Raw genomic sequence first — 22,076 nt, 5'->3', positions numbered from 1 at the left:
ACCCTGAGAAGTGAACATGGCACTTAATTAATGCAATGACTCAAATACGTATCTCTCTGCTGTACTGTGGCTCAGGCAGGGCAAAGAACAGGGAAGAGGGAGGGAGACAGAGGAAGTGGAGAAGGATAAGGCCCCTCCCCCCTCTAGATGAGCTTCAGAGCAAGAGCTGTTTGAAATCTCCTGGGCCAGCCCGGTGCCGGGCACATAGGAGGTTCGGTCCATAAATGCTCGGTGGTAAGTACATGGGAGGTGAGTCAAGTTGTGTTTTGGGGGGATTCCGAGCACCCACTGAGGGGGGGGCAGGTGAAACCTGGAGTCTCAGGTGAGAGAAGGACGCCCCCATGAAGGAATACTCAACTTTGCTTACTTTTCTGGGGGTGCATCTGTGCCTCAGACCTGACCAGCCTCCCCTTTAACCTCCTCCACTTCCTGCTGTCACCCAGCCCCCCTGGCCCCCCCCCCCCCCCCACAGCTCCAGCACCTAGACCCACACAGCCCCTTTTAAGGCTCCGAGCCGAGGCTGCAGGTCAAGGGGATGAGACCAGACCTGTCCCTCGTGTGTGTCGGACACCCCGGCACAAGGATAAGTGGGGACCAAAGGGCCACGTGTCTACACAGTGTAAAGCTCTAAACCGAGGGAATAGAGTGTTCAATAAAATACATTCTCTCGTCCTGCTCTGACAAACACATCTTAAAAACAACAAAACAAAAATACATACACGAAGCTACAGTTTCGAGGTGACTGAAACTTAGCCCAACATCAAAGCCGACTGACAATACTGTTATGCAAACCTTGGCTGACGGACGGGCCAGTGATGTTGGGGTGGGCAGTGAAAAAGCTTCCGCAATTCATTATTACATACCTATTCCATGAATTTTATGTTCTCTGTTCTTATTTCAACAAATCACTAATCATGCTGTTACACCATGGAGAAATTCACATCGTGTGTGTGCTCCCAATGATGACGACCTGGGTTAAAAGAACAAAATGTGAGTGTATTCCCAGTGACCAAAATCTCAGTGTGTTTTCCATCCTAGAGCGTAGATCAAGCTAAATGTAGGCTTTCTGAACATACGTTTTTCCAAAAAGAAGTATTTCTTTTAACATGGTAAATTAAGGGGAAAATACGAATCGTAATTAATGCATATAAAAACGTTTAATTGCCATTATTAAAATCAAGCAAAATAAAACTCTCACAGTTCTACGAGGCAATATCCATATAGTTGCCAATGTGAAAAAAGTGGTATCACTCTTGCCCTGGCTGGTGTGGCTCCGTTGGTTGGAGCATCATCCTGTGACCCAGGGGTCGTTTGTCCTGACTCCCAGGGAGGGCACGTGCCCGGATTTCAGGCTCGATCCCGGTTGGGGTGGGTGCAGGAGGCGGCTGATCAGCGTTTCTCTCTCACATCGATGTTTCTCTCTCTCTTCCTTAAACCTTTGAAGAAAACAGTATCAATTGAGCGAGGGCTATGAATCAAAGGGTCGCCAGTTCCATTCCCAGTCAGGGCACATGCCTGGATTGCAGGCCATATTCCCATTGGAGGCCACATGAGATGCAACCACACTTTGATGTTTCTCTCTCTCTTTCTCCCTCCCTTCCCCTCTCTAAAAATAAATAAATAAATAAATAAATCTTAAAAAAAGAAAAAGAAAACAGTCTTGCTCTTTATATGCATTATGTCTAGACCCATGGTTCTCCACCAGGGGTGACTTTGTCCCCCAGGAGCATGTGACACTATATGGAGACATCTTGGTTGGTGCAACTTGCCACTGGTGTCTTGTGGGCAGGGGCCAGGGATGCAGCTCACCATCCGACAGTGCAGAGGACAGTCCCCACAATAAAGAATTAACCAGTTTAAGTTGTCAGTAGTGCCACGGCTGAGAAACGCTGGCTGTACACACACCCACACTCATCCGCATCCACCCGAGAGCAGCACGTGCCGTTGAATGCTGCTGGGTGCTCCTTACCCGCTGCGGCGTGCAGTTGTCGCGAACACTGCAGCACTGACGGTAGGTAACTCCAGAATTCCAAACTGGAACACGGACAGAAGCAGGCACACAGGCATGCGACACAATGCATTATGCAAGAATCTACCCATCCTTGCTTTGTGAGAGGAAGGTTTGACATTTTAATTAGTCTTTTACCTGAGCGCTTCTGCCAATCAATCCCCCGCCTTCCCCAGTTAAGACACATCCTGAAATAATGTCCGTCTCTAACGTCAGAAGCGGCACAACCCACAGATCTTGACGTTCACACACAGCCATGTTTCGTGTCAAGGACAAAAGACAAGAGATGTGGAGGAGCATTGTCCCGGAGCCTGAATGGCATCCTTCAAGGGAGGGTGTGCAAGCTATGGGTCGTGCAGTCCCAGAGTCGAGCAGCCGATCCCAAACAGCCAATCCCATATTTTCCTTCGTAAATACAGTGTCTGGGGCTGTGGAGCATGAGGCCCAGGGCAGGGGCAAGTAGGCCCAGGGCAGAGGGTGCGAACCATCATCAACCTTGGGTTCTGAGCAGGAACAGGGACAGCTGAGAGGGTGCTAATATCGGATCATTAGGAGCGGTTTCCCAACTCTTTCGTAGAACAGCACATGGCTAGGCTGCCAAAATATTAGGATTGAAAGCAGCTGGCAAAGACGTCCAGCGAGGAAGGCAGGCTGCTTGGAGAAGCCAAAGGAAAAGCTCCCCATGGACTGTGGCTGGAGAAGAAACCTGGTTCTCAGGTCCCCTTTGGGAAGCCGTCACTCCGTCAGGCGGGGGCTGCCTCTGACCCCAGGCCCTCCGGGCTCCTGGGAGGCAGGCGTGATCGGGACCTGTGTGTCCTGCAGTTCCTGGCTGGGGTCGGGGGCTGGGGAGACCCTGTCACTGCCCTAAAGAAATTCCCAGCTGAATAGTAAATTTATCCTTAATGGTAAGATTCTTAATATGAATTTCATGAATGAAATTGGGAAGTAAAGAGCAGACAGAAAAACCCTCCTGTATGAACCTCAGCCAACATTTCTGAAGAGACAGGTCCCAGGGGAGGTTAGGTGGCAGCCACGGGTGCGGGGCAGTGTTGAGGGGAGGGAGAGGGAAAGCACGGGATTTCCTCGTCCTCTTCCTGCGTCCCTGCACACGCGGCCTGTCGATGATCCTCTCCACACCTCAGCACGGGGAGCCAGGCAGGTCTCCTGTTTCCGTTTCACGGGCGAGGGCGCTGACTTTGAAAGGTAGGGTGACTCGCTCAGGACGGCATAGCCGGTAGGTGCAGAACCACGCGTGAGACCCGGTCTTTCGGCTCGAAGAACAGCGCTCCTGCCAGGGACGGCGGCGGTCCAGTGTGCGGCCCCTGGAAGCTTCAGTTGTCGTAAGGGGTTCATGGAACCAAATGTGTGGTGGGCGCCGTTCGTGGCTTCAGTCAACAGGTCGTCACCACCATCGTGGGAACAGGGCCCAGAAGTTTCCGACACTGATGCAGAGTCCTAGGGAAGAGCCTGGGAACCACTGCATGACCCCATGCCCTGTCATGACCTTCTGGCAGACAGGGGGCATCCTCAGCACATCCTGAGACCGGAGGCGCCGAGCACAGCCATTCCCAGGGGTGGGGATAACTAGGGTTCTGGCACACATGTTTGGTGTATGTTCTGGGGTGCACAATGGACTTGTAACTCAGACAGGGAACACGTAGTAGGTGCTCCAAAAATTATATCACTTGACCAAGTGACCAGCTGAACCCCAGAAGAGGGGAAGTCAAAGGACAAGGGGGGAGCCAGCCTCCTGGTGGTGGTCGGGCGGGAGGTCAGCAAGCACGCCCGCTCACCTGCCAGGGAACAGGACCGGAAAGGAACAGCGGAAGCGCTTAGCACTTCGGTCCACACTGCGAAGCTGTTGTTTTAGGACAACACACTGTGCCGTCTCACTAGAGGCTCTAATGGGAACAGAAAGGAAATACTCATGGCAATTGCCATTCTCTTCTTGTCGTTAGTAATGCGTTTTCAAGGCGCCCAGTAGGGTGTGAAGTTCTTTTCAGTCACTATGAGTTTGATCCTTCCTTCCTCCCTTCTTCCCTCCCTCCTGCCTTCCTTCCTTCCTCCCTCCCTCCCTCCCTCCCCTCAGCAAGCGTTCACTGTGTCTCCTGTGCCAGGCACCGATCCACGTGTTGGGGATTAACAGCGAACGAAGCAGAAAAGAGACTCTGTGCTCCCGCAGCTTACGCTCCAGACAACAAGGACACTCAAAATAAACTACGCAGTACAGGCTCGGGTGCAAATATCACTTCCTTTTATTACAAAACCCTTTATTACAAAATTATAAGTGTATGGCTTTATTCTGTGACATGACAGCATCACACTCAGCGCACCATATGGCATTTCAGGTGAACTGTTCACATTGCTGTCCATCTCGTGCGAGACATTCACGCGCCCTACCGACCACACTCAGGCAGGCGTTGCTTCTGCCGGGCCCTGTACCCCAGATGTGGACAAGGAGGCAGGGAAAGGGGACGAGGAGGGGAACTGCAGTTTGGAACTGCAGGACGAGCAGGACAGAGAGCCTCACCGGGAAGGTGACACTTGAACGGAAGTCTGAGCATAAGCAGAAGCACGTCAGGCAGGTGTGTTCTGGGAGCAGCCAGGGCACCGCTGTGGAGACGGCAGAGTCCCTCCGGGAAGGAGCGGCCTGTGAAGCAGGCGGGAACCGGGGGCGTGTCCACAACAGGGAGTCCAGTGAAGTCTCAAGAAGCCTCAACTGTCTCAACGGCCCCAACAGCTGTGAGAGGCTGAGCAAGATGAGGACTGAGAATTGGCTGTTATTGAGTAACACGGAGTCAACCTTGAGCTTGATACAAACAACTCCGATGGCGTGGGGTGCAGTGACGGACAGCTTGACTTCCGAGGTTTAAGAGAAGACGGGAGGACACGTACTCAGCGAATACAGACGACTCTTTGCAGGAGATGGATTCCGAAGGGGGTGTCCAAGGCGGGGAGCGTAGCTGGAGGTGGCCGTTAGGGCACGTCTGTATGCGGACAGGATGGTCCAATACAGGGGAGAGATGGGTGGGGTGAGGTCGGAAGGAACTGCTGGAGAAAGGTCCTCGAGCAGGTGGACAGAGCCGTGGTGCAGAGCACAGGTGCGTCCTTTGTGAGACGGGAGAGCAGATGCCAGGGCTCAGACTCAGGTGGGAGGGATGCGCTGGCGGGAGATTGTGGGTGGTCCCTTCTTCATGCCCCGCCCCTCCCAGTGAAACGGGAAGTGCTGTCATGGACTACAGTGGGGGGAGCGGGAGGGGGAGGCGGTGGGGGTATGAGAGGACACATCCCCCCAGGTCTGTCCTGAGGATCACCTGAGGTGCCACAAGCCCAGGGCCTGGCAGGTAGGAGGGAGTTAGAAACACTGGTACCTTTCCCTTGAACTGAAAGGAATTCCTCTACTGTGTGATTGTTGTTAATAACAACCTGATTTTTAAATCGCACATATTATTATTATACTTTATGTTCAATATTAAACATTACAGCACATGCAGAAAGTATAAGGAAAAAATCACTTGCACTCTCTCCCCAAAGATTGACAGACATCCTTCCAGCCCCTTTTTCTAGGAGAACACATATACTTTTTCGCCTGAAGCTTTTTCCCCTTCACATTGCATTTCGCTGTTTTTCCATGTCATTTGTTAGTGTCCAAAAGGGTGATTTTTAATAGTTCTACAGCATTCCATCACATGGCTGTTCCACAATTTATCTTAAAATGTTCCCTATTTGGGACATGAGTGTTAACACCAGTTTTTCACATGTGTAGCTAACACTGCGAGGGACATCTCCGGCAGAGAAATCTCTGTGCTCTGGTGCGTTCTCTGGGAGGAGTTCTAGCAGGTGGGTTCAAGGGCCATTTCTTAGGCTCTTGACCCCTACTGCCCGGCGACCCTCCAGAAAGGTCGTGCTGACTCACGTCTCTGCCAGCAGCACTGGAGAACGCCAAGGTGCAGCCATTTTTAAAACCTTTGCCAAGTCTCCGCGGACCGATGACTTTAACTGGCATTTCCCTGGTGGCCTGTGAAGTTCAGCTTCTTTTCATTTGTTCACATTATTTGCGTTTCCCTGGACAGTGGAGTATGATTTGAAGAAAAGCACATCGGTAGAAATCTTTTATTTTTATTTTTTAAATTAATGTATTGGGTACTGTTGGTCAATGTTACATAAGTTTCCGGGGTGCAAGTTCATAACACAACATCTGCGCGCTCCCGGCCGGCGGTCTAGTCTGCCCTCGTCCTCGCCTCCCTCGGCCCTTCCCTGCAGCTGCTGCGGTTGTCCGCTGACCCTTTTTCTATGATGCCCCCTGCCCCATGAAGACCCCAGCGCCCTGGAGGCTGGAGGGGGGTGACACCATCTTTCAACCCCTTCCTGCCCCTCGATGGCACCTCCCTATCAGGTGACTCCAGCGGTTTCTGCAGGATTCATCCCCAATCCCAGGAGACCCAAAGTCCTTTTTAACCTCCCACAAAGAGAGACTTCCATCCCATCCGTGACCTGGTAGCCGGAGCCACCGGAGCTGAGCTGAGACTGCAGACAGGCCTCTGAACCGGTCCCCTTCCCACCCCGAGTGCCGGTTGGGACCCGACGTGTCCGAGGGGAAACACTCCTTCTCTCCCGGGGGAGGAAGCTGCAGCCGCTGCAGTGCTCACACTGGTTTCGTTTCGATGCTTCTCCCCAAATGTCCTTCACACTCATTTCGTTTGGCTGAGACCCAGCCGGTCCTTTTCCATTCAGAGCGTCAGAGACCCTGCGAACAGGAGCTTTGGTCAAAAGGGAAGCTGTTCCGGCAAATGCCCGGGAAATAGAAAAACTCCTTTTTCAAACAGCTTGTTTTGTTAGAGACGGCTCCACGCCCACTTCGTCTCTTTTTACACACACACACGCCCACACACAACCTACACAACACGCGACATCATACTACACACACACGAACACACACACACCCCATCACGGCCACCACGCCCCCAGCCCCTCACATACACACCCCCTTTCCACACCCCGCATTCCAGTCCCCCACCCTCCACCCTCCAAACCACGTGTGGCCGTGTGACTCCCCTGAGGACGAGGGGCCTGTCCTGCCTGCATTTCCCATCACCACAGGCCCCGAAGCTGCCCCTGCTTTGTGGGGAGGGCGGGGAAGGGGGGCAGAATGTGCCCAAGCCGGGGGTCTGGGATGAATCAGAGGAATAATTAGGAATTAGTGAGTCGTGTGCGAGACAATAACTTTAGTCCAGAGCAGGCCTGGGACGCGGCCTTCGGCCCGCGTGCTCGTGAACGTGGCCCAGGGGACTTGCCATCGGATGATCAGTCTGGTCCCTGGCAGATGGTCAGGCCGAGACAACCAGAACCCAGAAACATCCACCCTCCTAATTCTCTTCTTACCTCGTTTACAGATGAAGGCAAACGTGAAATGTGAAGCCTCAGAGGTATGCAGGAGCTACAACCGCACAGCTCTGCTAATTGGGAAGAGCAAATTTAATCAACATCCCCGATCAGCTGCATGGGTTTTCTGTGGTAAAATCTTCATGCTGCATCCGTCGCTCCCTCTGCTCCTCACCCAGAGTGTTCCCAGAGACCAGGGCTATTTTTAATGCCTGCCTGGGAAAGACATCGTTCAGAAAGCAAATCTGCTGCAGGCTCCCCCAGCAAGGCTGGCCCGAGCCGAATGCAGACGACTGGCAGTGGGTCTGAGCTGTGGGTCATCCGTGCCTCCGAGGGCCTGCCCGTCAGTTTGCGTGACTGAGGACGGCTCCCTTTTGCCTGGAGCTGCCAAGGCTGAGTGACTGCCACTGAGCAAGTTCCCTCAGCCGTCGAGAGTTTTCTGAAGGGCGGTAGAGGCGTTAGGTGGCAGCAGCTGAGCTCTTGGGCTTCGGGCTCAAATGCGAGACTGTTTGAGTCCTCGCTGCACTGGGCCCTGGACGCGAGCATTCATTCTGTCTCCTAGAGCCTGAGCCCCATGGACCCTAACAGGGCAGATGCCTCGTGGTGGGGACAGAGGGAGGGTGCCAGTGAGGAGGCTGCAGCAGTCGGCAGCTGCTGCTGCTGGGAGCAAGCTCCAGCTTCTGCAGGCGTGCCGTCCAGCAGGCGGGCACATCCCGCTGGAGCACCTCTTGCTTGGGCTGCAAGGGGAGACAAGGAGGGCAGCTCCCGGCTGCCTAGTGTCCAGAAGGGGAACCTTCATGTGTCGGCTGCAGTGGCAGACCAGCAGGATGCACTGGGGTTTAACTCCACCTGTTCCTAGCTGTCAGCGGCATGAGGTCATCAATCACCATGAGGGACGGTGATCACGTCCTGCCTTTCCCAGAGTTCCCTTAAGGAGACCCTCTTTGTCTGGGTCAGCTTGTTCCCCCAGTCAGAAAGAGGTCTTCCTTCTCCTTTCCACTCAATTGGCAAGTCGTTATTGTAGTAATAATGCCCGCGGTAACCAGCTGCTCTTTCACTGGTAAATTATTACTGTGTGCTTGGCTAGGAAGGCCCGTGCGGCTGTAACCTGTCAGTGCAGGATGAAGCACAGCAACGAAACGAGGAGCATCAACAACGACACCTCATGTTTCTGAGGCACATTTATTTTGCAAGTACACAGCTGCTCTCTGACCTCCCCGGGCCCAGAAATCCTCACATGATGCTTTTGATTCTATTTGGAACCCTACGTTCTCGGGTCACCTGTCCTTTTTGAAATCTTCCTGAGTCTTCAGGCTCTGGTGACAGGCACGCCAGGCAGAGCCAGCCTGGTGGGGATAGGGCGGCGGGCTGTTTTTTTTTTGCAAACATGTGCCCTTGACCCCAAAGAGGCAGCTTCTTTATTACGGCCGTTTATTGTTTACCAAGCACTGCAGGTGTACATGGCATTTTCTGAGACACAAAGACAAGGTCGCTGCCCCTCGTGTGGGGAGGTTTATCCAGCGTTTCATCGGTCTGAGCTGAGCTGTGGGGATGCAAGGCAAGTGGGCAGAAGGGACAAGAGCCGTGTCTGAGAGGCCAGGTGGGAGGAAGGCTTTCTGAGGAGGGACTTGAACGGGAGAAGTCGGGGGAGTGAAACGTGAAGCATCACTCAAGACCCAGGAGAGGATCAGTGTGGTGCGGTGCTCTAGCTTGGGAAGAGACATTCTGCCCGAGTGCCTCGGACAGTCGGGGACAAAGGAGTGGAAAGACTGAGAAGAGACAAATGCTCTGTTGGCCCCAAGAGCCTCTACACCAGCCTGGACCTACCCGAGTCCTGCCCTCCGGCAAATTGTCTGGTTTCCTTCTGTTTTGTTTGGGGAGTGGCCATGGCAGGGAGATGCATTTGTCAGGCTTTTTAATGTGTTATTATTAATTCACTGTGTAGCTTAAGCAGATTCATTTTCCTCCTCAAGAAGGGTAATTTTTTGGGTATATGGACCCCTAATCTTTAGCCACCCTCCGCCACTGGTCAACCACTCCTCTTCCGCCCTGTCTCCGCCAGGCCAGCCCTGATGGTGCCTCCCAGGCCCTGGGCGCTGCCATCAGCCGCCTGCATCATCTGAAAAGATGGACAAATCCCCCCAGAAGCCATAGACCCACAGGGACGCGGATGTGAAAACGCAGTGAGGTTGGGCCAAAGCTGCCCTCTCGAGTGGGAGGAGACAGAAGGCTTGGTGCTGCGAGACGTTCCCAGGTTCCCACCTTCTGGAACGAGAGCTCGAGTTCTGGGAAGGCTCGGAGACGCACACTTGCCCTGGGCTCGAAGAAACCGATCACGTCCTTGGCGTGGGATTCTTCCTGTGCAGAGCGTAGGGCTTAGTCCAATACCAGGCACGTTTTGGAGCCAGAAACAGATATAAATCTGGCTGAGCAGCATTAGCGAAAGCAAAATAGATTCTGTAATGTGTAGACTATGCACCAGATGGCTCTGCTTCCTACCAGTCATGTAAGACTGGTTCACAAAGGCTGCTGCCCTCCACCATCCCCACCGTCCCTACCGTCCTCATCGTCCCCACCATCACCATCATCCATCCCCACCATCCCCACCATCCCCACCCCTCCCATGATCCCCACCATCCCTATTGCTCCCATGATCCCCACCATCCCCACCCCAGCATCCCCATCAAATCTTATTAAAAACCCTCTGGCACACAACCCCCCTAGAGCATGGATCCACGTGAGCAGGGGCTTCTGGTGTTCTGCTCACACGCTGCAGAGCACTCTCAGGCTGGATGTTTAGTCACGAACATTTCCTGCCTTCCCCGCCCTTTCCCTCCCTCAGCCTCCACGTCTCAGTGGTGTTTGTGCTCTGGGTTATGGTTTCCTCCATGCTCTTCCCCTGACCTCCCCATCGCCTACCACCCCCCTCGCCCTGCTCCTTCTTCATGTTCCCTTCCACTGTCTGAACCAGAGTCTCTCAGAGTGGACCTCACCCCTCCCCCGCATCAGAACCACCAGGCAGTGCGCTCACAGACAGGTGCTGGGGAGCCCCTCCCCCATGCTGACGCAGGAGGGCTAAGGCGGCCCATAGTCGCTTGCACTTGAACAAGTTCCCTCAGTGATGCTCGTGCGCCGCAGACTTGGAGAATGTTGCTCTTTGCTCTCTCCGTCCTGTAACAGCCAGATACTTAGTTTTTCAATTTCTGCATTTTCAAGGGGCCCGGAAGGGATGTCTATTACCTCCAGACCTGGCCCGTAAGCTCCCCTCATTCCCTCCCATTCCCGTCCTTCCTGCTGGCTGGAAAGGGTGACCGGAGGGCAACCGAAGCCACACGCTTGGCTTTAATAGCTCCAGGCTGGAGTTTCAGGGCTGAGCGTGATGCTTATGTTACTTCCCTCAGAAGTCCCGGTCCTGCCACCTAGTTCAAGGCGCTCAGAACTGCTCAGAGAGGAATGTTGACCCATCTGATTACTTTCATTTTTATGTAGAATTCCTCTATTTTTTTTTTTTTTTTTTTTGCTTGGCCCTTCCTTAAAGCTCCCGGTCTTGGAATCTCATTTAATTTCATTTTAAATTCCACTATGTTCCTGTCTCCTTTTTGTTTCTTACGCACACAGATTAATGGGAGGATTAAATGAATTTCACTGCCCGAAACGTGAAATCATTCTTCAGAGACAGTGCAGGCCGCTGTGAGTCATTTTTTTAGAAGCAGGGTGCCGGGCGCCTTTGATTCCAGGAGGCACGGGTAGAGTCTCATTTTATCTCCTTGAGCACGAGATAAAAAATGTGGGCTGCATGATAACGCATTCAGTGCGTGGTGGGGGGGCCATGGCTAGCAGCCCACCAGACTCCTCTCTTTGTGGGGACAGGAGCAAAGCTGCCCCCAGCGGCACCGCCTCTGTGCAGTGAGCTGCACCTGCATCTTGAGTCTCTGCCCCGGCATGCAAGCGGAGGGGATGCGTGCCATGTCCCGGCCCCCAAGCCCCTCCCGTGGGCTCTTCCGAGCTCTTGCTCTCCCTGCCAGCTGGAGAGGTGGCCAGGAGAGCAACGCAAGCCACGGGCTGAAGCCAGAAGAGCAGCCCTCAGCCTGAGTCCTTGACTGATGGTGGCAGAGTGCCTTGCTTCCGGCGGAAGTGGAGCCTCTGTAGACGATTACCTGCAGAGGAATGAACACGCGTGTGGGGGTGGGCGAAAGGAGGTTTCCAGTTGTAATACCAAGGTGTAATACAATAATTAACAAACAGTAATGCAAGAGTAAACTGCGTTTTGGGGCATCGACGACTGTACACTCACCGTTGGCCACGCTGTGTGCCTCTGTGTGTCTGTGGGGCCCCGATGCTGAGCTCCCTTTCCTCTAACGCACCGGGGTGGCCGGTGTAACAGCCTCTTCCAGAGAACCGAGACCGGAGCACCAGCACGGACCCGGGCGGACACCTGGGTGGCGCCGCAGGGCTCCGCCTTGGACGCTGACGCAGGTCATTTCAAGACAGAGACATGGAACCGTCCTCACCAGACTTAAAGACGACACCACGCCAAGCGAGGTAGCCAGTCAGATTCAACAAGGTCTCCGGAAACTGAAAGTACCAGGTAGTACTTCCTGAGCCCTTGACGTGAGCCAGGCTCTGGGTTAAATGTTTTCTGTACTCGATCTTGTTGAACCCTTCTGATAATCCTAGGATGTAGGAATACGGCCTTCTTTTCTGGGATGGGAAACAGAAGCTTTGAGAAAGTAAGTACAGAGCTGGTAGGTAAGTGATAGCATGGAGATTTGAACTTGGACTCTGGTCTAACCACTGTGCTGAGGTTGGCCTGTGTCCAGGTGTCTGGGACCACCCTGATTATGCCGATTGCTGCAGTGTGATTATTAATAGCAACAACAGAACTCCTTTCACTCTGAAAAGTGTCCTGATTTGGATGGTAGTGTTTCTGCCCAGCCTGTAAAACTGACAAGAGAAGACTTAGGGGAAATCAATGTGGTGTTCCACGCATCAGATGGTGCTTGATTACACCACATCGGATTTTCCTTGATTACATTACATCGAGCTGATAGTATGATGGGGCTGTAAAAATGGTGTTGGAAACTCACATGCTACCATCAGTAGGTGTGGTGAGCCCAGAACAAAGTCTGAGAGGGTCCTGTTGTACGTGGTGCCAGACTCTTCAGGAACCATGTCTTCAGGGGGACACCCTCCCCTGGAGCCCACCCCGAGGCTGGTGCGCAGGTGCGGACTCAGGGGGAGAAGTCATCTGAGGACAGGGTGAGGGCGCAGGGAGGCTCCACCTGGAGCCGGGCAGACTCGAAGGATGTGTGAGCTGTCCTCATATATCCCAATGGCTGCCACATGGGGGAGGGATCAGCTGATGCCAGGGACTCCAGATGGCAGACCCAGGACTAGGTGGAATGACAAGGAAGCAGATCCAGCTCAGTCTCAGGAAGAACTTTCTAACAATCTGAGCTGTCTGACAATATGCCGGCATCGCAAAGGGTGGGGCAGCCCGTCCCAGGTCTGGTCCGAGCCAAGGCAAGCTAGACCCCAGCCAGAGCCACAGCAGTGGCAGTGCCTGCCCCGGGGACGGGGTGAACCAGACCCCCTCGTGTTTCCTCCTCAGCCTCCATGACTCCAATGACAGGAACAGACACAGATGTGGGCACAAGACAGGGTACAGAGTTTATTCAGAGTGTGAGCAGAGGAACAAACTACAGCCTGGATTTTTTTTTTTAAAGGCAAGTGGACAATGTCCCAAGTCTGTGCTTTGAGTGGCTCCATGGTCCCTAACTAGCTCTGAGTTAGTAGCCCTTCTCAGGCGGGTTGGGGACTAGCCGTAAATGGTTCTGCCGGTGGGAGCAGGAGTTGGGGCTTGTGCCTCAGCTGGACGGAGGGGCTCCTGGGTCTGCAGGGCCCAGGTGGCCAAGGAAGGGAGGTCAGACCAGCCCTTGAGGGGGAAGAGGGAGAAAACAGTAGAACCAGCCTTTCCAGGGGCCAGACTAGAGAGAGCTGAGTTTGGGTGAATGGAGAAGTTTCTTTGTTTGGGGTAAGAAGTTTGGGGCCTGGCAACTCCATGGCGTGGGATGGGCACCGATGCCCAGCTCCAGCTGCGGAGCTTAGACTAGCTGGCACCCCCTACCTCCATTCTCCCTGTCACTGTGATGGGCTCAGAGTTGACATGTGACTTAGGCTGGTCCAATCAGACTGGACCTCAGGGCTGTGCACCCTGGGTTTTTCTCCCCACTGGATGTGTTAGCCTCTTCAGATACTGGGAGCCACCATGACCGGTGGGGGCAAGGCTTCTGGTGGGAGAGTCTGGCCAGCTGTGGGCCCGAGCTGAGCTAAGAAAGGGAGAGAGAGATACGGAGTGCGGGTTGCATTATCTGAGTGCCTGGATCAAGCATTGCCTGAAGCTACAGCTGCCCCTAGATGTGTCAGCTGCATGGGCCAATAAATTCCCTTTGCATTTAAACCAGTTTGGGGGATTTTCCTGTTGTTACCTGCAACCAAGAAACATCCTCATTTCAAATTCTGCCTTATCAGCACTATGTCCTCAGCCCTCAGCAGTGCAAAGGGCAGGATGGGCCGGGCACGTCTGAGCAAGTGCCAGAAGGCTCCTGTGTTCTGGGAGGCACGAGTCCCGTGGGTGGTGACGTCGGGGAGGGAGAGCGAGGCAGAGGTGGGACATGAAGTGATGGAGGGTTTGCAGGGGGGAATAATATGCTCTCACCTACATTTTATAAGGACCACGCTGCCCGCTCCAGGGAAAACTGACTCGGAGGTGTGATCCAGGCAACTATGAAAGGCTGTGCGTGCCTTTGTTCTATTCTGGGGCAGGTAGGCCACCCCTGGGATGCTCTCTGTGATCCTCACCTCCTGGTATTCACTCCCCTTGAGTGTGGGCTCGACCTAAGGAGTCGCTTCCATCAGATATAATATGAAAGAACGATGGGGCCTCACTCCTAAGATTAGGTTGTAAACAGACTGACGTCTGTCTCACTCACGCGCTTGCTGGCTTGCTCTGGTGTGAGCTCCCGGTGGAAGGATCTGGTGTCTCCTGCTAACACGCAGTGAGGACCTGACACCCGCCAACAGCTGCCTGTGTGATCTTGGGCTGGCTGCAGCCCTGGCGACACCTCCCACGCAGCCTCGTGAGGGACCCGGAGCCACAGGGGCCCAGCCACGCCACATGGGCATTCCTGACCCATGGGAACTGGGAGATGATAAAAAATTGTTCTTTAAAGTCACTAAGTTTTACGGTAATTTGTTACATAGCAACCGATAACTAATTACACTTGGTAGGAATTAATGAAGTATAAGCCCAGCGTAGCCAATCAAAGCTTTGTGAGAATCACCGAAGAATCACAGTGAATTCTTCTCTTGGATGCGTCAACGGCTCACTCAGCGCCTTCAGATCTTAAGTTCAATGTCATCTTCGCGTGGAGGGCCTCCTTGGTCGCCCTTTAGAAAACGGCACCCCTCTCACCTCCACACTGGTTTCTCTTGAACACCTGTCACCCTCCGACACACCAGACGCTTCACTTACTGATTTGGGGTATCGCCCATCTCTCCCACATGAGCGGGGCTCCTGGCGTCTGCTCGCTGTACCTCAGTGCCTGGGATCCTGGGCCCCCCCGAAGGTAGTAGGAGCTCCTACTACATAGTCAACAGCGGTCCCCACGTTCACTCTGTGCCTGAGCAGTACAGGTGGGAACAAGAGGACTGGCTAGAGTGGACCGTATTTTCCTCTTCTGCGGGACTCCACTTGCACGAAGAACAAAGAGTGTCCATCAGAGCGAACCACAGTGCCTGCAGGCAGCGAGGGCTCCGGAGCCTGGGCAACGGCAGCATGAGAGGACGTGCGAAGACGAGGGGCTGCAGGGAAGCCTGCAGAGGCAAGATCCGGGGACCTCAACCGCCCTGAACAACGCTCTCTTTTGCTGCGTGCAGCCTGGTGCATGGGGCCCCTGGCCACCTGCAACGTGGCTGAAAGGGGTCAGGCCTGAGTGTCTGCTGACCCCTTGAGTGTCCACTCTGCCCACTGAGTGGGTGTGTATGTGGGGCTGTGGCAGCTAACACATCTTTGAGCTGCTACCACGCTCTGTGGTATTTTCCTGCATTATCTAAGGCCTCAACCTCCCAACTTCACATAGAGAAATTGGCTCTTGTTCAAAATGATTGCAGGGGTGAGGGAACAGAGCTAAACTGGGGAAGGGATGCATAACCCAGCGGAGGGTCCACTAGGGAGCAGGGCTGCAGACTCTTAATCTGCGGTCTTTGAACACTGTCGGTTCCACTTGGGGGATAATCGTGCTGGCTTCTCCTCCGTTCATAATCCTGGTAAACTCTTCCTTGGGCTCCTCCAGCATTGAGTCTCCCCACCCCACTGCGTCTGCTTCAGCCTGCAGTGCGGACGTTCTGAAAAGATAGCGCTTCTGTGTGGACACGCTCCACCAGCACATAGCTGGGTCAGAAGCTGTTGCTTTTGTGCAAAAACCAAAGCAAACCAAAACAAAACAAAAACACCCTTTCCTGCAGGACTGGCGTTCAGCCCTGCTTGCCGCCTTGGCTCCGCCCCTTTGCACAGCCAATAAACTCTCGTCCGTGCACCGTGGCCCAGACTTCAAGTTCTTTGCTTGTTTCATCTGCAAACACGGCATACCTCCAGAGTCAAACCCCAAACCACCTGAAGCCCAAGGGCAATGTTGCACGGAGTTGTTCAAGATGTGTCCTAAAAACCACAATGAATTTAATTAAAAAAAAATCAGCTCCATAAAGAAGCCCATGCATTTCGTAGAATACATCTTAAATCAGTCACTGCAGTTGCTTCTGAGAAGGGGCCGGTAACACAGGATGGTATGATTTTTATCATGTGCATCTGTGACTACGAAAAATGAAATACAAAATGGTGAGCCTTAGCCCGGACGCAGGGGAAGCCAACGCCAGAGCCCCGTGGCATGTTAGCGGTGCCTACGTGTGAGGTAGTGCTCATCACATAGCAGGAGGCTCGGCCACTCTCAGTTAACCTCAGCCTTAGCTTTACTGAAGTCTAAATGACAGAGCACTTGCACGTGACTCCGTGAGTGGAGTCTGGCTGGGAGCGGAGCCCCAGGGAAGCGCTGCTGCCAGGGTCCAGGTGTCCAGGGCGGCCAGGGCAGGGCAGGGCATGTGGTCTTGCTCGGGGAACGCCGCCTTAGCCAGCCTTCGCCCCACCCCGAAGGCTCTGCGCGTGAAAATGACACGGGGTGGCTGCTGGCCAAGCTGGTTTTCTCGTAGCCATCTGTGCGGCAGAGTTTGCACCCAGCTGCCTTTGGGCATGTTGCTCCATGGCATGCAGAAGCCAGCCAGCACTGCCTGTGCCCTGCGGCGGGCCTCGGGCGCACCCTGTGGTCTCAGAGCCTTCCTGAGCCAGCTCCCCACCCGCAGGAAGAAGGCAGGGCCAACTTCCAGCGAATTGTTTTTCTCCTATTGACACAATTTGTCTGTGGCCATCTTCTCGCCTCCCTTTGTGTGGCTTTCGCCTCCTTCCTCCAGTCACCTGTGACATTCCCTTTCACACTCATCTACACAGACCACCCTTGACCACCCAGGACCCCTGGCCTGTCCTGTTTACAAACTCCCAAACCCTCACCATTGTGACTGGGCAGGTTTTATTTTAATGCATCATAAACCCTCCCTGCCGGCTCAGCCAATGGCATGAAGGGCTCCGTGACCGCTGAGGCGACAGGGTAGTACCCTGTGCCCTGCTGACGGTGGTGGCATCGCTGCGTGAGTGTGTGAGCGTGTTACCAAAATTTCAGGCTTCAACTTCATGTGGTCCTGCTTCTTCCTCTCCTCTCCCCTCTTCTTCCTACTTCTGAGTGTTCCCTTTTTGAAATACATTACTCCATGTAGATTTTTCTTTTGACATTTATTCTACCAGAGAGGGAATCACGGTCATGCTCGACTTCCAAAGGTTACTAGCATCAAGTTCAGGAACCAGTGATTTCCTCCCCCTCCCTTCCTTTCTTGTTCCAAATGAGTGAATAGCTCGGCCCTAGTTTTCTGGCTCTCTCCTTTTTTAACACTCAAGAATTTATGTAGAAAATGCATAATATGAAATCAACCATCTTACTGTTTTAAAATGTACGGTTTAGAAGTGTCGACTGTATTCACATTGTTGTGCAACAGATCTCTAGAAATGTTCCATCTATCAACACTGAAATCCTACACTCACTGAACAGCCCCAAGTCCCTGCTCCCTCAGGCCCCTGTAGGCACTTCCTGTTTCTAAGGGAGTGACTGCCTGGGCGGTTCGCAGAAGTGGCATCCTATAGTATTTGTCTCTCCGTGACTGGTTTATCAAACTTAGTGCAATGGCCTCAGAGTTCATCTGTGTTGGAGCACGTGGCCAGGTGTGCTTCCTCTTTAAGGCTGAGTAACCCTCTACTGCATGTATGCACCACATCTTTCTTACCGGTCCGTCCGTGAATGGACCCTTGGGCTGCTTCCACGTCCTGGCCGTTGCGAGTAATGCTGCAGTGGACGTGGGTGTGCAGACTGGTCTCTCCGATACTGTAAGTACATTAGAAGTATCCAGAAGGCATGAAGAGCTGAGGGGAAGGTGCTCCATTTTGCCACGATGACAAACAGACCAGCTGCCTACCTTGTCACTCTGGAAGCTGCTTGCTAGTGTGAAAGTTACTTTGCATAAAATTATCTATCAACTCAAAGCTTTCAACTCTATTTAAAGCTCTGATTTCAAGTTTGACATTTTTTTAGTCTTTCACAAGTTTTTATTATCTGAAAGTACTCAGAAATGTCTCCATTCATCTGGAATCTCTAGAATACTTTATTCTTGGATGAGGCTATCCCATAATTCACAATAATAGCCAAGTGGCTGTGAAACACTCCCCCTACCCAGCTTTAGCCTTTAAAACTAAAAACTAACATATTTTTATTTGGTGGAATTAAAAGTCGGTATTAAGAAGGTATGTGTAGGCAGAAGTCCTCCTTAAAATAACCCCCACCCCTTTGGTCAGTAGGGCATGCAGGCAAGGCAATCCCCCTTGGCTCATGCCAGGGTCGTGCCAAAGCCATGCCTTCATGCCTGCTGCTTTCGCTGGACCCTCTCCCACTCCAGAGGGCATCAAACACAAGGCAATGCAGTAGGTATTGTTACAATATAAGGGCAACCTTGACTTTTCTCTGGTTTATTTTTTTTATAAAGGCGAATCATTTGCACACTCCAGTGTTTTAACTGTTAATGAAACAGATCTTTTGCAAGATCCCTTACAAACAAGTCCCCACACCAATGTGAATGCACTGTGGCTGAGAACTTTGGCCTTAACTGGGGACACTCCAATTGTTCTCCATATGGTGTGTTCAGCCCTGGGAGGGGCAGTGAGGCCATGTTTGGGGTTCCCAGGTCCTTCTTTCACATGGGGAAAGGCAGAGGAAGAGGAACAGAACCAAGCAGCAAGTTCCCTGAGGGCCCAGGGGATCTTGAACTTATTGCCAGGCCCCCTGCAAACTCAGTTATTTGGGGAGCCCTGAAGGAGAAACCTCAGGTTTTTGGAGCTGGGGTAATGGAGCACCGGCTGATGCCGGCTCAGTGCAGTTAGTAGAGTTTAGTGGTTAACACATGCACTTCAAAGGCAGACAAATGTGGCTTCAAGTCCAAGGTCTGCAACTTCCTAGTTTCATGAACATGGACGAGTCGTTTAACCAACCTGGTCCTCAATTTTCTCACCTATAAAATGGGCTTAACAATAATCTATTTGAAGAAATCTGATGGTTTTTTTTTTCTGTCTAGAATCCCTTCTTTCCTGTAGGTAACTCATTCCATGGGGCTCAGGGGGCCTGCCCACCACTTCATCCTCACAGTCACAGGGAAGGCACGAGACCCAGGCCTGTCCCTCAGGGCACTGCAACCCCTGGCTAGAGCGTTGCATGCAGGGAGGAGCATATGACTCAATTGGCCAATCAGATCTTCCTGGTGGGGCTATTGAGGAAGATGTTTTTTTCCTGCTGGACCTGTATACTGGAGGGTAGGAATGTGGGGGTGCAGTAGCCATCTAACTATCATGTGGGGTACGCCGACCAAAGAACGGAACCCAGTAGAAATAGGCAGAGAAAGTCCTACTGCCATTGCCTGGTTCCTGGCTTCAGCTCTCTCTGACAGCAGATGCAGCCTCGGATTTCCCAATAAATTCCCTTTTGTATTTAAACCAGTCTGAGTTGGGTTTCTGACATTCACAACCAGAAGTCTTGACTAGGACACCACCTCAGGGTAGTGGTGGGAACAAGGCCCGGAAGGGGTTTAAGGCTGGGTCACCTGCCTCCTTTTCCTCCCCTAGCACGAGGTGGGACAGGCTGGGCTGTCATCAGCCCCAGAGCTGGTAGAGGCAGAGACCTTTCTCCCCCTCCCACTCCCCTCCCCCTCCCCCTGTGCACGTGGGGGGTGGGGGGGTGCAGACCCCAGACTCCTGTTGCCTCTCCCCTCACTCTGTCAATGTGCAGGGGACCCCAGAAACCCTGTCCTGAAGGGAAAGTCACCATAATAAGTGCGGCTTTTTGACGTAACGGCTCCCCTCCTCCTCTCTACCCCTCTGATCCTTCTTCCCTGGTCGAGTTGGCCCATTGTGTTGGGAGGTTAAGGTCTAGATGTGGAGAACTTAATATTCTGAAATCGGAATTTCCCACAATGTAACCCAGTGACCGCAGTTGTTAATATAGATTTTGTGGGTTGAAAAAGACTTCTGTGGGCAAATCAAGAGTAATTGAGTGTAATGGACTGTGGAGTGACTTTATTTTCTTAAAATCAAATTGCCTGTGAGCTGAGCCTCCAGCCCAGCAGGCTGATGGGAAAGCCACCCTGTCACCACTGGGTGGCCCAAACGACCAGGCTCTCCGCCCTTAGGATTGTGACAGTGCCCCGCAGTGACACACAGAACAGGGCCCTCGGGGCTCGGGATGAAGCACCACCAGCAAAGGGCTGGTGGCGAGGCCCCCGTGGCCCCATGACAGGCAGTGGTTCTGTGCGGGGCTCGGGCACAGGGAGCTCAGTGGGGGCCTCGGCCTCTGTGCCTGGAGCTGGCCTCCTCACAGGCCTCTGTCAGGTCCTGGCAGCACCATCCGGACCTGGATTGACATGTCCGAGTGCCCAACACTTAGCACAGGGCCCGGCCCCTCCAGCACCCTGCCCCTCCAGCACCCCCAGTAAGTGGGTGCTGATGGGCAGAAATACCTCCTGCTTCCGCCTGGCTGTTGTCCCAAAGCAGCAGGTCTGACAGGCAGGGCTCAGACCAGACAGGACAGGACAGAATATAGTCACTCGACACAACACAGCCCCCACTGTCCCCTCCACCTCCTCCAGATCTGGCCAGGGGGCCTGGGAAGGGGCAGGACCTTGGAACCAAGGGGAGAGGGCTGCTCCCACCCCCTTCCCCCTGCCCTCCTCTCCACTCACATTTCTGTCCCCTTTGTAGCCCCGATTAATGGCCCTTCCAACACGAAGCCATTTCCACAGGCGCAGCTGGCTGTGTTCCTCCTTCTCCTAACGTGGCTTTGGGAACAAAGCCATTTTGGCGGCGGAGCAGGCTGCCGAGGAGCAATGGCACATGAATTTCGAGCATGTGCAGAGGTATAAGTGGCAATTCCAAGCGTAGACATTTAATTTGTAGAGAACCGAGACTGACAACTTCCCTGCAACCCCTCAGTCTTCATTCACCTTTGGGCCGTGGAGCATGCAGGCTGTTGCCGACAGCTTGGCACCCGTGATGGGATCTGCGAGACACGGGCTTCTGCAGTGTGGGGATGTTGCCACCTCGGAATCCTCAGATCGCAGACCGAGAAGGGGCCGTGGGTGTGGGTCTAACCCAGAGCCTTGTTTTAGGGGGTGGCTGGCTCTGAAACCCAAAGACGTGACGGAAGTCAGGAAGGACACAGCGTTAGTGGAGCAAGGAGGAGCCAGGGCTTCTGTCCCCACCTGCCTCCAAGAGCTTCCTCTGCGTAGAACCCCTTCTGAGGACCTGAATGGTCTAGAACCTCTGACCTGAATTCCCTCTGCAGAAGTGATGGGGCCCCAGTGAGGCAGCTTCTCCTCAGGCTGGGCTGCACCCAGCTTCCGGGAGCCCAGTGATTCAGCGGTGGCTCTGTGGCGTCTTGGGCCGCCCTGTGCCTGGGGCCTTGCTCGCTGGGTGGCAGGACCACGTCTGTGCATTAACTCTCCTCCCTCCTCAGCGGCCTCTCCAGCCCCTTCCCAGGCTCCCTGCCTTTAAGAAAGACACAGTTCCTCTCCTGATGGGCTGGACTGCAGTTCTGCCCAGAAGTCTCCACTCTGAGAGCCTCAGGGATCATTCTGTCCAGTGTCCAGTGCCCGTGAGGAAACTGAGGCCAGAGAGACCACCCTAAGGCCACACAGCTGGGGAGCAGCTGGCTGAGATTAGAATGCAGGACTCTGGACCCAGCATACTCCAGGCGGGGTTCTTCAGAGTGGGTGCATGGACCAATTGGCTGCAGAATCGTCTGGGAGATTTGTGCCCACGCAGGTGTCTGAGGCCCACCCAGACCGACTAGAGCAGAATCCGAGGTGGGGAAGGGACAGAAATCTACTCTGATGCATCACTTCCGGGGAGAACCACCGAGGCGTTGGCTGGATCGGTCATGAAGGGTGCTGTAAATAAATGGTTGCTAATAATAATTAAAGCGCCCGGTTT

The sequence above is a fragment of the Phyllostomus discolor genome, chromosome 14 (assembly GCF_004126475.2).
Source record: "Phyllostomus discolor isolate MPI-MPIP mPhyDis1 chromosome 14, mPhyDis1.pri.v3, whole genome shotgun sequence".
Classification (NCBI taxonomy): Eukaryota; Metazoa; Chordata; class Mammalia; order Chiroptera; family Phyllostomidae; genus Phyllostomus; species Phyllostomus discolor.
The sequence above is the reverse complement of the archived record's forward strand: the minus strand, read 5'-3'. Positions refer to the sequence as shown.